The sequence below is a fragment of the Ambystoma mexicanum genome, chromosome 5q (assembly GCF_040938575.1).
Source record: "Ambystoma mexicanum isolate Mex_15411 chromosome 5q, UKY_AmexF1_1, whole genome shotgun sequence".
In the NCBI taxonomy this organism is placed as follows: Eukaryota; Metazoa; Chordata; class Amphibia; order Caudata; family Ambystomatidae; genus Ambystoma; species Ambystoma mexicanum.
Genome location: NC_090933.1, coordinates 723,751,633 through 723,764,254, shown reverse-complemented (window position 1 = coordinate 723,764,254; position 12,622 = coordinate 723,751,633).

Sequence of the window (12,622 nt, the reverse complement as noted above, 5' to 3'; positions counted from 1 at the left end):
GATGTAAATTCGATGGAGTTACGGAAAATAGAATAAATAGACTTATGGATTCATCAGCACTTGTTGAAAAAACAGATATTATTGAAGGATATTTTCAAATGGGTAAGGTTTCTACTAAGGTTTTAACAGGTTTGGAATTACAAGCAGCAGAAAATCTAATTTCAGTTTTTTTTAATAGAAAAGTTGCAACCTATAACAAAATTATTTTACAAAGGGGTTATTGCTAGGTGTACGCAGCAACCTACAACAGAATTGTGAAAAGGGACCAAAGTATAGGCAAACATTTAGAAAAGGGGCACATAAAATATGGGAGAGTTTTACATTTCATACAAGTTTGAGATACAAAGAGCCAGATTCACAATGAAGCCCTAATACATCCAATAGATACATTAAACACCACATATTCAAGTGATGCTAATGTTCATCCACTTCATGCTGCATGGGACCATGTGCTAGCAGTGTACACTTCAGAAAATGTAGGAAGCTGTTGCTTTGTTAATAATGGAACTTCATCCTGTGTGTGCGAGTTCCCAAACCACTATGAGAGTAACTATGTATGTCATCCATAGAAAACAAATGGGGCACTCAACGGGGCTCAAATAATGCCCATAGGGAATAATGTGCAACTAGAACATCTGCCGTGGCACTTATATTCTATTGCCCAAAAGGGTGCAAAAGAGACAAATACATATTTCGAAATAAAAATTCAGTTTGTGCATTGGGAACCAAGGAGAAGTCATGACTCTGTCTGACAGTTGAACTTCATGTTTTGCTACGGAGATTTGACACCGCTTTTCAGTGTTCATTTCTGTGCTGTCTCTCCCTTCTTTCTATACCTTCATATAGGATGCAAATTCATCCAAGTGAAAATTGAAGATGAACCTTCCTCTCTGGAAAGAATTGCCACATCTTGACCACCAATATGATAGGAAACACAAATGGCTTTAGTCAATCTGGTTTTCTTCCGCTATGTCATGGAATACTTTTATGGCCAGTCTATATTGTGTCTCCAACTCCTCTGCCAATATTTATTTTAATATGTGGAGTTATAAAAATGTAGACTGGGACACCTTTGAAGAAATGGATTAAAACTATTATACATCCATTTTGAAATAGTCTTTGTTGCAAAATATGTATTTCTGATTGATTACTGAATGATGTTTTGATGATGACCATTGTTAATTCAAAAGCATGCACAATGTTATACTATGATGTGTAACCAAATCCTGTTTTCCTTCGCTTCCCCCTGATGCCACATATGGTCCACGACGACCAATCAGGGTTCATACCGGGCAGGTCTACAGCGACACCGAAACACACAAAACAAATCCTGTGGAACTCCTGCAAAAGCGGCAGCAGCGTATCCCAGACACAATAACACCACCGATCCAATACTGGTAACATGCACTGCCTGGGCAAAGATAACAGAGAAACCCGGGCGAGAAGTTTTGTATAACACAAAAATGCCACTGTGGGAAGCCCCATACATACCACCCACACAAGACACAAAGATAGCTACGCATTGGGGAAGTAAAGGGATCGACCATTTCGGAGACCTCTTCCCAGACAAGCTATTTATCACTTGGGAGGAAGCTAAGAGCATAGTTGGAGATACTCCACTGCAAAACTGTATTATTTGCACATGGGATCGGCCAAGGCAGAGGTATGGGATACATTCCGTACCGAACCTGCAACGGATCCGGGTCTGGGATACATATTCACAGTGGAGTCGGCCAAAACATCAGCCTCTATCTTATATAAAATTGCGATAGCTGTCTGAGAACCTCTACCCCAAAGGGCTAAGGGGAGATGGGAATAGAGCTTGGGGCATAGTATCACTGACAACCAATGGACACAGATTTGTAAACTGACCAAGAGCATCTCTAGAAATTCACGTTACCGGCTAATACATTACAAAATAATACACAGAATGCACTATACACAGACTAAATTGAAGCGCATATTCCCCTCGATGGACGGTAAATGTCCCAGATGCGGAAGTGAAGACGCAGGTACACATGCTATGGGCATGCACTCGTCTAGCAGTGTATTGGACAGACGTGTGCGACACTCTGGATGCCATGTCAGATCAACCCATTGAAAGGACCCCAACTGTGCGCCTGCTGGGGGCATTGGGGAAAATGAATCCTACTTGGCGCACACTGCTCCACCTCGGCCTATTGCTAGCTAAGCAAGCAATTCTGATGAAGTGGAAGAGTAAGGAATGCCCTACTAAGAATGACTGGGAAAAATACATGTTATGGGTAAATGATTGTGAAGAAATGTATGCTGAGCTATTACCTATACGAAGTCGCCCTAGAGATATATGGGGCAAGTACAGACAGTACCTCTTTGATCAAGGCACGGATGAAACGAGTTCAGATGTGTCGTAATTATATGTATAAAAATGTACCCTTGAAATGTAACAGCGGTTTAAAATAATGTGTAAGATGTAAAAGAATAATATGAGGATGTGTCTGTGCAAGTTGAAAATAAATGTTTTTTTAAAAAAGTTGCCCTGCAAATCCTAATATTAAGTCTTGTCATGAATTGCAATATGTGTTAGTCAACTGATATTGACTTGCAATGTTAGAAGCCTAATATCCACCCAGCCTCTTGCACATACTATAAAAAACACTGACACTCATACATTTGAATGCCATGCATTTGTGTGTCCTGCCAGCCTTTAATAGCTGATGTACCACAGCACTTCATAGAGTACCCTACCAACCTAATCAATATACTTGATGGTGTACGGGGATCTTCTGGTAAACGGTATCAAAAATACAATCCCCATATTGAACTGGGTGTAGCTGGGAAAGGGAAGGTGGGTGGGTGGGGGAAGAAGGGCACTATGTGGAGGTGAGGGAGGCTGTGTAGGGGTTAATGGACAGAAATGTGAGAATGTGCAACAAAGAGTGTAGGAATGTTGATGGGTGGATGGGGTGGGTGTTGAGCAAATGATGAGTACATATTCATATCTGGCAATACAATATCATAGGGGATGTCATAAGAGAATGGACACTTCCACAACTTAACCCTCAGGACACTGTTGAAGGCAACATAAAGGTCCTTAAACAAAAGACAAAGGACACCCTTTACCTGATAACATATTTCTGAACTAATAGAAATGGTGCAAAGACCTAGTCCCCGTACCAAAGCCTCTTTGCAAGCCAATTCCAGGATCCAATGTATTCAGGATTACTTTTCCAAACACTTTGCTTCTACTGGCTTTTAATGAAATGGACAGATAATTATTCCACAGATCATCTCTAATACCTTTTTGACTAAAGGCATTATTATCACTGTTTTATAAGAGTTTGGCTAGACAGGCTGGATACGACTGCATTTCAATAAAATACACATATACTAGATATTTCTGTAGTAGTCTGTTACTATTATTTACACAACCATGTTATTGAAATGATCCAAAAATCCTGGTATTTAATAGCTTTTCTGCATACTAAATGAAAGCTACAGGAACATAACATGTGCATGTATTAACCAGTCTGTTAGCATTCGTGGCCTGCAGTGTTCATAGAATCCATGAACTGTTATCATACAACTGCTCTCTGCATACTACAGTACACGAAAAGAAGATGGGTATTTGTTCAGCATTCTGTTAGTATTCAGCATAGGACTATAATATTCAAATTGTCCATGAAGTGTTGGTATTCAGAGGTTTGCCTGCATACTAAATGAAGGATACATGAAAAGAATGCATGTATTTATTTACTAGACTGTTAGTATTCATCACAGTCCTATTTTTTTAAATTTACCATGACCAGTTGGTATTCAACAGCTTATCTTCATAGTACATGAGGACTATATGATCACAACATAAGTACTTATTTAATAAACTTTTAGTATTCTTCATAAGTGTATTACTCAAATTATCCTTCATCTGTTAGGATTCAGCAGTTTTTCTGCATACTCCATGAAGATTTCATAAACAGAACAGAGGTATTTATTTAGTAGTTTGTCAGTAGTCATCACAGACGTATAGTATTCAAATTATTCTTGATATGTCTATTTTCTGCAGCTTTCTGCACATTTCATGATGACTACATCAACAGAACACGTGTACTTAATTAGTAGTCTCTTAGTATTCATCACAGGCCTATGGTATTCAAATTATCGATGACGCTTGCTATTCAACAGCCTTTAAGCGTAGTAAATGAAGACTACATGAACAGAATGTGTTTATTTAATTAGTAGTCTGTTAGTGTTCATTGCAGGGCTATGGTATTCAAATGATCCATGACTGTTGGTATTCAACAGCTTTTAAGCGTAGTACGTAAAGACCACATGAACAGAACATAGGTATTTGGTAGTCTGTTACTGTTCAGCCCAGGTCTATCGTATTCAAATTATTCTTGACATGCCGGTATTGAGAGAAACCTGAGGGTATTCTCCCAAGTAGATGCTGGGAATCCATCATTCAGGTGGCCAGGGAAGAACTAGCACTTTTATCCCATCCCTAGGAGTGGCCAAGTAGGGAAGGACCAACTGGGTAGAGGGACTTGGGGTTGTGCTCAGTGGAATGCTCCAGGCGAGATGCAATATTCTACAGAGGAAAAGGGAGAGGACGAGATCCCTGAGGCCTTGGTAGGCTGTACTACATCTACCTCCCTTCCTCACATCGCATCTCTCTTGCTCAAATATAACCACAACTCCCAGAATCCCTGTTTTCCTGTTTTCAGCACAAATGCTCCCAATCATTCTTCTCCACGTCACTTTGATTATTCTTTTCTGAACCCCCAATCTGCTTGGACTAAACACTACCATTCCCACAATTACCCCTGTTCCTTTCACGATAACCACCCTGGTCATTCCCGTCTTTCTTACAAACCTTATCAATCTCACCCTTCTAAGATTATCAAAACCCCTGGTACGAGGGTTGTAATTCCATATAGCACCTTTTCCCCATCCTACCCTATAGGATATTCAAACACTTTACCCCGTCCCCCTTTTCTGACTCTTAACACTTTTGCACATCATGAAAGATGATCAATGGTATCAGGAGCGTGCCCACGCTGATCAGCAGGACAGAGGGAGACGCCTGCTACGATGGTACCAGCCTTGACTCCCAATAGGAAGAAAGCCAAGCAATTCATCACAGCCGGTGACTCGAGGGGAGGATTGATAAAGAAACTGAACTGTGTTGAACAAATGTAGCAAACGGCTGATTGCAGAGTGTACAAAGAACTGTTGATGTAAAAGGTGAAAGCCAGCTGCAGATGGGCCAGGCAACACATGGGTTCTCACTTGAAAAACTCTGGGGGATTACCCGATTGTTAAAACTACTATTACCAGAAGGCCTTGGGAAAGGCGAGAAGTGGGTGAAAGTGGTCCTACGGGGGTCTAGTAAAATCCTCTGTAAAATCGAAAGTCTTTGACTGGCAGATGATCGTGAAGAAGGGAAGTGAATCCCAGATCATAAGGAAGTAGAAGGAACTGTGAGATTGGCAAGAGTGAACCCGATGGAGGGATGCCGATGAAAAGGGGCGAAGTCTAAAGCCCCAAAGGAACTGTGTGTTGACAAGAGTGAACCCGGCAGAGGGTGGTCCACATTGAACTGTTTGAAAAGACATTAAAATTTGAGAATATAAGCAGAGTAGATTGTGTTGAAAGCCATAGTGAACCTGACCAAGGGAGTCAAACAGTTGAGAAGGATCTGTGACCGGAAGAGGGGGATCCAGGAGTAAGAAACTCACACCCCAACAACACTTGAATGCAACCAAGAAATTTGTTTTTGAATACAATCCAAAGTGAACCCGATGAAGGGAGGCGGATATTCGAGAGGGGTTTGAGGCCCTGTAGAAGGGGATATGGGGGTGAAGAATCGGCACCTCAATTGCAACACAAAAGGAACTTTTTGTTTGTTTGTGGATTTTGAATCTATCAGGCCATCGGAAGGAGGAAAGCTAAACTCTGAAGGTCCTGATATCGTTAAATACTATTTGGTGATCTGAGCCCGGAAGAGGGGGAATCCCGAAGTGAAAAGTCATCACCCAATATACATAGGGAGAGGAACTTTTGTTGTTATTTTGAATACATCAGGCCCTCGAAGACAAGAGACTTTTTATAGAGCAAGAGACTTGGCCATCGAAGATCCTGATAGCTGAAAACTGAACTGTCGTCTTGTGCTGGGAAAGCTCAAGCGTGTGCTGTGCTCCAGATCCCACCTTGCCCCGTGCTCAAAATGTGGGGAAGGGAGACCATGACTATCACATCCTGGCATATTATTTGTGAACACTTCTTTATTTCTTATGAGCCCTATCCCACACTCATTTGTACTTAGCATAAGGATTGGCAAAAGGTTTCCTTAGTATAGGCCTCTTTATTTCACAAGACACCACTAGGACTGCCTTATTTCGATTTGATGGTTGTAGCTTGCTCCCATGTTAGATTTAGGCTTAGATTAGGTATTTTTCTACCCTACTTTTACAGTTTAATAACCACCCTTGAACTGTGATCACTTGTGTCTGTCTATTCTTGATACCATGCAATCCTTACAGTATTCGGCAGCTTTTCTGCATACGACATGAAGGCTGCATGAACAGAACATATGCATTGATTTAGTAGTTTTTTTGGTATTTATCATAGCTCTACAGTATTCAAAGTTTCAAGGAAGGCCTTGTATTCAACAGATTGCCTGCATACTAAGTGAAGACTAAAAAAATGGAACCCAAGTATTTGTTTTGTATTCTGTTAGTAATCATTGAGTATTCAGCAGTGTTGAGTAGTCTTCATAGACCAGTCTTCAAAAAAGGACTACTATGGAATACTAAAAAAGATTAGACAAAGTCTTCGAATACTACAAAAAGACAGGTTACATACTAAATGTAGTATTTGACTTTGGTAAGGGTACCCCCACACAACAACATGCTCCTGTTGGCTCTGCCATTAGAAATACAATGCCACAATAAGAAAACATATTCAAACTGGCTCCAATTTAGGCCATTCTAGACACATAAGAACACACATCATGCTTGCTTCATCATAGATGCCCATTAAAGAAATGTCATACCACAGTAAGAAATGGCTAGACTGGCTGCACCAAAATGTCAGTCTAGCCATTTAAAAACACACACCAAGTTGGCTTTGGCCAAAAATGCTAGTAAAACATGCAATACTACAGTAAGAAACTATTTTCTTGTTTGGCTGCATGTATACCTCCACCCAACATGTAAGAACACTCATTATGTTGACTTTGCCTTTAACACCAGTAGAACATGCAATGCCACGTTAGATCACATATCATATTTGCTTTGCCTATTATGTGTCCAATTCTTGTTAAAAAATGTTTATCAAACTCTTTATTTGCTGAGTGTCAATGTGACCTATGTTGGGACTATGTATAATGGTTTCGCATGTTGCCCATATGCATACATAGAATTGTCATATAAATGTAATTGATGATGATTGGTACATGTAACCGAGCACTGAGGAAGATTTTGTAAATATGGTGAAAACACGTGTTGGCTGTTTGGCTTTGTTTGATCAATGATAAAAAAAATGTATAATTTGCAATAAGTGTTCACTTGTATGAATACTAAAGTCATTCTTATATTGTGGATTGTGACGCATGAGGCCAATTAGTTCATTTGAATTAAATATATGGCAGTACCCCCACGTAAAGACGTACTCCTGCTAGCTTTGCCATTAAAAATGCCATACCACAATAAGAAAACATGTGCAAACTGGCTGCATCAAAATACCAATCTTGCCAAGTAATAACACACATCATACCTGGTTGGTTCATAATAGAAACCCAGAAATAAAATGACATGCCAAAGTGAGAAACGGATAGACTGGCTGCCCCAAAATGCCAGTCCTTCCAAGTAATAACAGATATGCCACAGTAAGACATGACTACACTGGAGGCACCAAAATAACAGTCAAGCCACTAATAACACATATCATGCCTGCTTTATCGTGGATGCCCATTAAAATTACATATTAGCACAACCCTCTTGCCCCCAAACATCCCCTCTACCTCCCACCCCTCTCCCCAATCCCCAAAATCAGCTCTTCAGCCCAGCATTAAATAAAAGCACACACCTATTCACATATGCACCATACACACAAGGACAAGCACACCCAGCTACTCACACATCATACACTCACTCATTCACATGTATACACCCCCACACATCCCCTCTTTCTCACCAGCCCCAAAACCAGTTCCTCAGCCCAGCATTGAACACAGGCACACACACATTCACACATGCGCCAATTCACCATACACTCAGACACACACAACCAGCTAGCCATACATCATACATGCATATTGCGAAAAATATATATACTCCCCTACACATGCCCTCTCCCTCCTACCCCTTCCTCAGCACAGCTCCTCAGTCCAGCATTAAACACAAGCACACAGATATTCACACACCAGTTATGCATGCACCTACTCACCATACAATCACAGACAGGCACACCCAGCCACCCATGCATCATACACTCACATTACATCAAATACATATACACCCCCACATGTCCCCTCTCCCTCCCATCCCCAAACCCACAACAGCTACACAACCAAACATTAAAGACAAGCACACGCATTCACTAACTCACCATACACTCACAGTAACTCACTATACACTCACAGACATACACACTCAGCTACCCATACATCATACACTCACATTGCATAATATACATATACACCCCCATGCGTCCTCTCTCACTCCCATCCCCAAACCCCAAAACAGCTACACAACCAAGCATTAAACACAAGCACACACATTCACAAATGCACCAATTCACCATACACTCAGACATGCACATCCAGCCACCCATACATCATGCACTCACATTACCTAATATACATGTACACCCCACTTGTCCTCACACACAGAGGTTCACTGAGCAAACTTAAAGAATTGACCTGTAATGGTGGTATGAACATTTCTAAAAGTATCTCTCAGCCTTTATACTGAAGCAGATACAAGCTTGGCCACAAGAGAGCATAATCAAGGTACTCCTACATGGTATTTGTTAGAAAGTGTATTATTATCCCCTGTTTCTTTCGAAGATTGTGGCTATGCAATGGGTAGAAACAGATTACTGAATAAATTGAACATTAAGGTTTCAGCAGGCCATTTTAGGAACCTCCTTTTTTCCCACATCGCAAAACCCACTGAATTCATCTCACCATTAATATGGCTAAATAAACGCATTCCCATTAACGCTAAATCTTTTTATTGGAATTTGTGGCTGGATAAAGGCATCAAATTCGTCAATCAATTCTTAGTTGATGGGGCCCCTATCTCTTTTAATAATTTTAAGCAAGCATTTTCCCTCCATAACTCATACTCGCGTCAATTTCTCAAGATTATGGATGCTTTGATGGAAAATATTGAGATTCGGTCTGATAGTAACTTTTTGCCGGAATCGGCTATAGGCTATGAAAAATTCTAACCTCAGAGCCTCCATGTTTTAGAAAATTGTGAATTATAATCCCATAAATGAATCGAGATGTGGTCAGAACTAACATGGGAATGAGACTGTGATATGGAAATTGGAGAAAATAGGTGACCCCAAATCTGGAGTACAAATGCACATACCAGCACGTCAGCAAGCCTAACTAAACTTTATATTTTTTTCAAAATAGGGTATTTATTACCCCTTCTAGAATATTGCAATGTATGTCTTTCTTTTGATAATAACTGCTGGCCTTGCTTAGAAATCGAAGGTTCCCATAAACACGTTTGAGTGTAAAAAATTCTGGAAAAATATATGGAATGTAATTATGCACATTTCTAAACTACATTTAATCTACCATAATAAACACTTGTTCTTAGGAGCATTCTGCTAGAAGATGCGTTTGATAAACAAGTGTGAGCCTTATTTGATCCTTTGATGCTTATTAGTAGCCAGTGCAGTTTCAGCCAGAAAGTCAACAGGGGAGAGGGGGAGAGAAGGCAGAAGTAAAGAGGAGGGTTTTGAGGTGCTTCTGGAACCGGAGATGGTTCTCCTCAAGTTTCAGTGAGGCGGGAAGGCTGTTCCAGAGGGAGGCCCCTGCCGAAGAGAGAGCTCTCCCACCAACTCGTTGCTTGGAGAAGCGACTGACCCTGAGGGAGTTGGAGGAGGATGAGCGAAGAGCTCGAGAAGGAAGATATTTGGCAAGAGAGAGTTGAAGGTATTGCGGCCCCAAGCCTCAGAAGGCGTGTGGACAATGCAGAGGGTTTTGAACTTAATCCTCGCAGCCACTAGGAGTCAGTGCAGAGATTTCAGTTCTGGAGAGATACGATCCCTGGGCTTGAGGCCAAGGACAAGTCTCGCAGTCCTGTTCTGGATAAGTTGAAGAGGGCGGAGAGTAGAGGCAGGCAGATTTAGATAGAGGCTGTTATAATAGTCCATTTTAGAGAGAACCAGGGCTCTGGAGACACTGAGCTTCTGGGGGAAGGAGAGGAAAGGAAGAATACCTCTGAGGAGGTGTAGCTGGTAGTGTGACTTCTTAGAGATGTCAGAGATGTGAGGAGAGAAGGAGAGTGTGGAGTCGAAGATGACCCCAAGGTTTTTGGCCTTGCAGGTGGGAGCAGGAAGAGGGCCAAGAGAGGCCGGCCAGAGAGCTGCAGGGAAGGAGGGAGTGGGTGTGCCAATAAGTAAAATCTCAGTCTTACTGGCATTAAGGCAGAGGTCATTGGCGGCACACCACTCCTGGATAGCAGACAGACAGTCGGAGATGAGGGAAGGCGAGGAGAAGGCCGAGGGTAGCCTGAAAATGAGCTGGGTATCATCCGCATAGCACTGAAAATTGGGGCAGAGAGCAGCGATGCAGTGGGCAAGGAGTGCCAGGTATTGGCTGAACAGCCAGGGAGAGAGAAAGATATCAGAGATGAAGGACCCAAGTTGGACCTGGGAGGGTCGGTCGGAGAGGAAAGAGGTCAGCCATGCCAGAGCCTGACCAGTGATACCCAGGTTGTCACAGAGACGGTTGAGCAGGATGGCATGGTTGACAGTATCAAAGGCAGAAGAGAGATCAAGCAAGATGAGGACACACAGGGTGTTGGAGTCAAGATTGGAGAGCAGGTATTCAAGCAGGATGTTCAGGAGAGCAGTTTCCGTGCTTCTGGCAGCTCTGAAGCCAGACTGATGGTCATGAAGACAACCAACAGATTCAGTGTGGAGATTGAGTTGGGAGGTGGCCAGTTTCTCCAGGAGCTTGCCCAGGAAGGGAGTGATGGAGATTGGGCAATAGGTAGCCGAGCAGGAGAGGTCGGCAGAGGGTTTCTTAAGAAGAGGGTGCACAAGGGAGTGCTTCAGGGGGGATGGGAAGACTCCAATGGCGAAGGAGTGATTGCAGAAATCAGCCAGGGCAGGAGCCCAGGGAGTCGATGTGGTCCTTGATAGTTTTGGAGGAACAGGGGTGAACCTGTTTCGACGAGACTTTCATTGATCGGACTTGTCTAGAAACCTTGTCAGCAGAGAAAAGGGGAAAGGCAGAGAAGGAGGGAGGGGAGGTGGCTGCAGAAGGGCTAGAGGAAGAGCAGGCAATGGAGGGAGGGAGGCGATAGGAGGAGAGTGAGGACAGGAAGTCCTGGGTTTTTGAGATGAAGTGAGAAGTCAGTGCCGTGCAGAGGACCTTGGAAGGTACAGGAGAGGTAGAGACTGCTGCAGGATTGGCTAGTTCCTTGCAGATTTTAAAGAGTTCAGCCGAGTTGTTAGATGCCGCAGAGATGCGGGCTTGGATATGGGCTCTCTTCTTGGTGAGGACAGGGAGCCGGTATTGCCTTTGAAGCATGCGGCAGGCCAGTTTGTCAGAGGATGAACATGAAGCACACCATTTCCTCTTGGCCACCCTGCACTTGCGCTTAAGGGTGACAAGGTCAGAGTCATACCTGGAGTTACACTTGTCTTTGGGCTTCAGGCGGATTCTCATGACAGGGGCAAGGATATCAAGAGTATCAGATATAGAGGAGTGGAGCATGGAGAGGGCTATGTCAGGGTGAGAGTCAGCCAAGGGGGGAGGGGGGATGAGAAGGTGGTGGCGAAAGCCTCAACTGACACGCGCTTCATGGGTCGGATGACCGAGAAGGTGGGTGGCAGTGATGGAGGTGGCTTGGCCTGAGGGGGTAGGGAGGGAGAGGTGGGAGGATAGAAGAAAGTGATCACTCCAGGAGAGAGGAGTGGAGAGAGGGGCAGAGAGGGGAAGGTCAGAGGAGATCAGGACATCGAGAGTGTGCCCTGCCGAATGAGTCGGGCCAGAGGGGAGAATGGTGAGTGAGAGAGAGTCGCAAGGGTCGCGAAAGAGTCCAGAGGGGGGACAGGAGGCATCCAGGTGGATGTTGAAGTCTCCAAGAAGAAGGAGGAGTTGAGTGGTTGAGGCCAGGAATGAGGAGGAGAGGTCCGCCCACTCAGAGAGGAAGGAAGAAATCTGACCAGGTGGCCGATAGATAGTAGCCACAGTAAGGGAATGGCTAGGAGAGAGAGAGAGCCGGCAGACGAGGCATTCAAAAGAGGAGTAGGTCTGCGTAGGAATGACAGAGGCAGGAATCCACTCAGGGAAGATAAGGGCAACACCCCCACCGGATTGGTTGGGCCTGGGCGCAGAGAGGATCTTGTAGCCGTCAGGTAGAAGCGTGTCAAAGCTGGTGACAGAGCT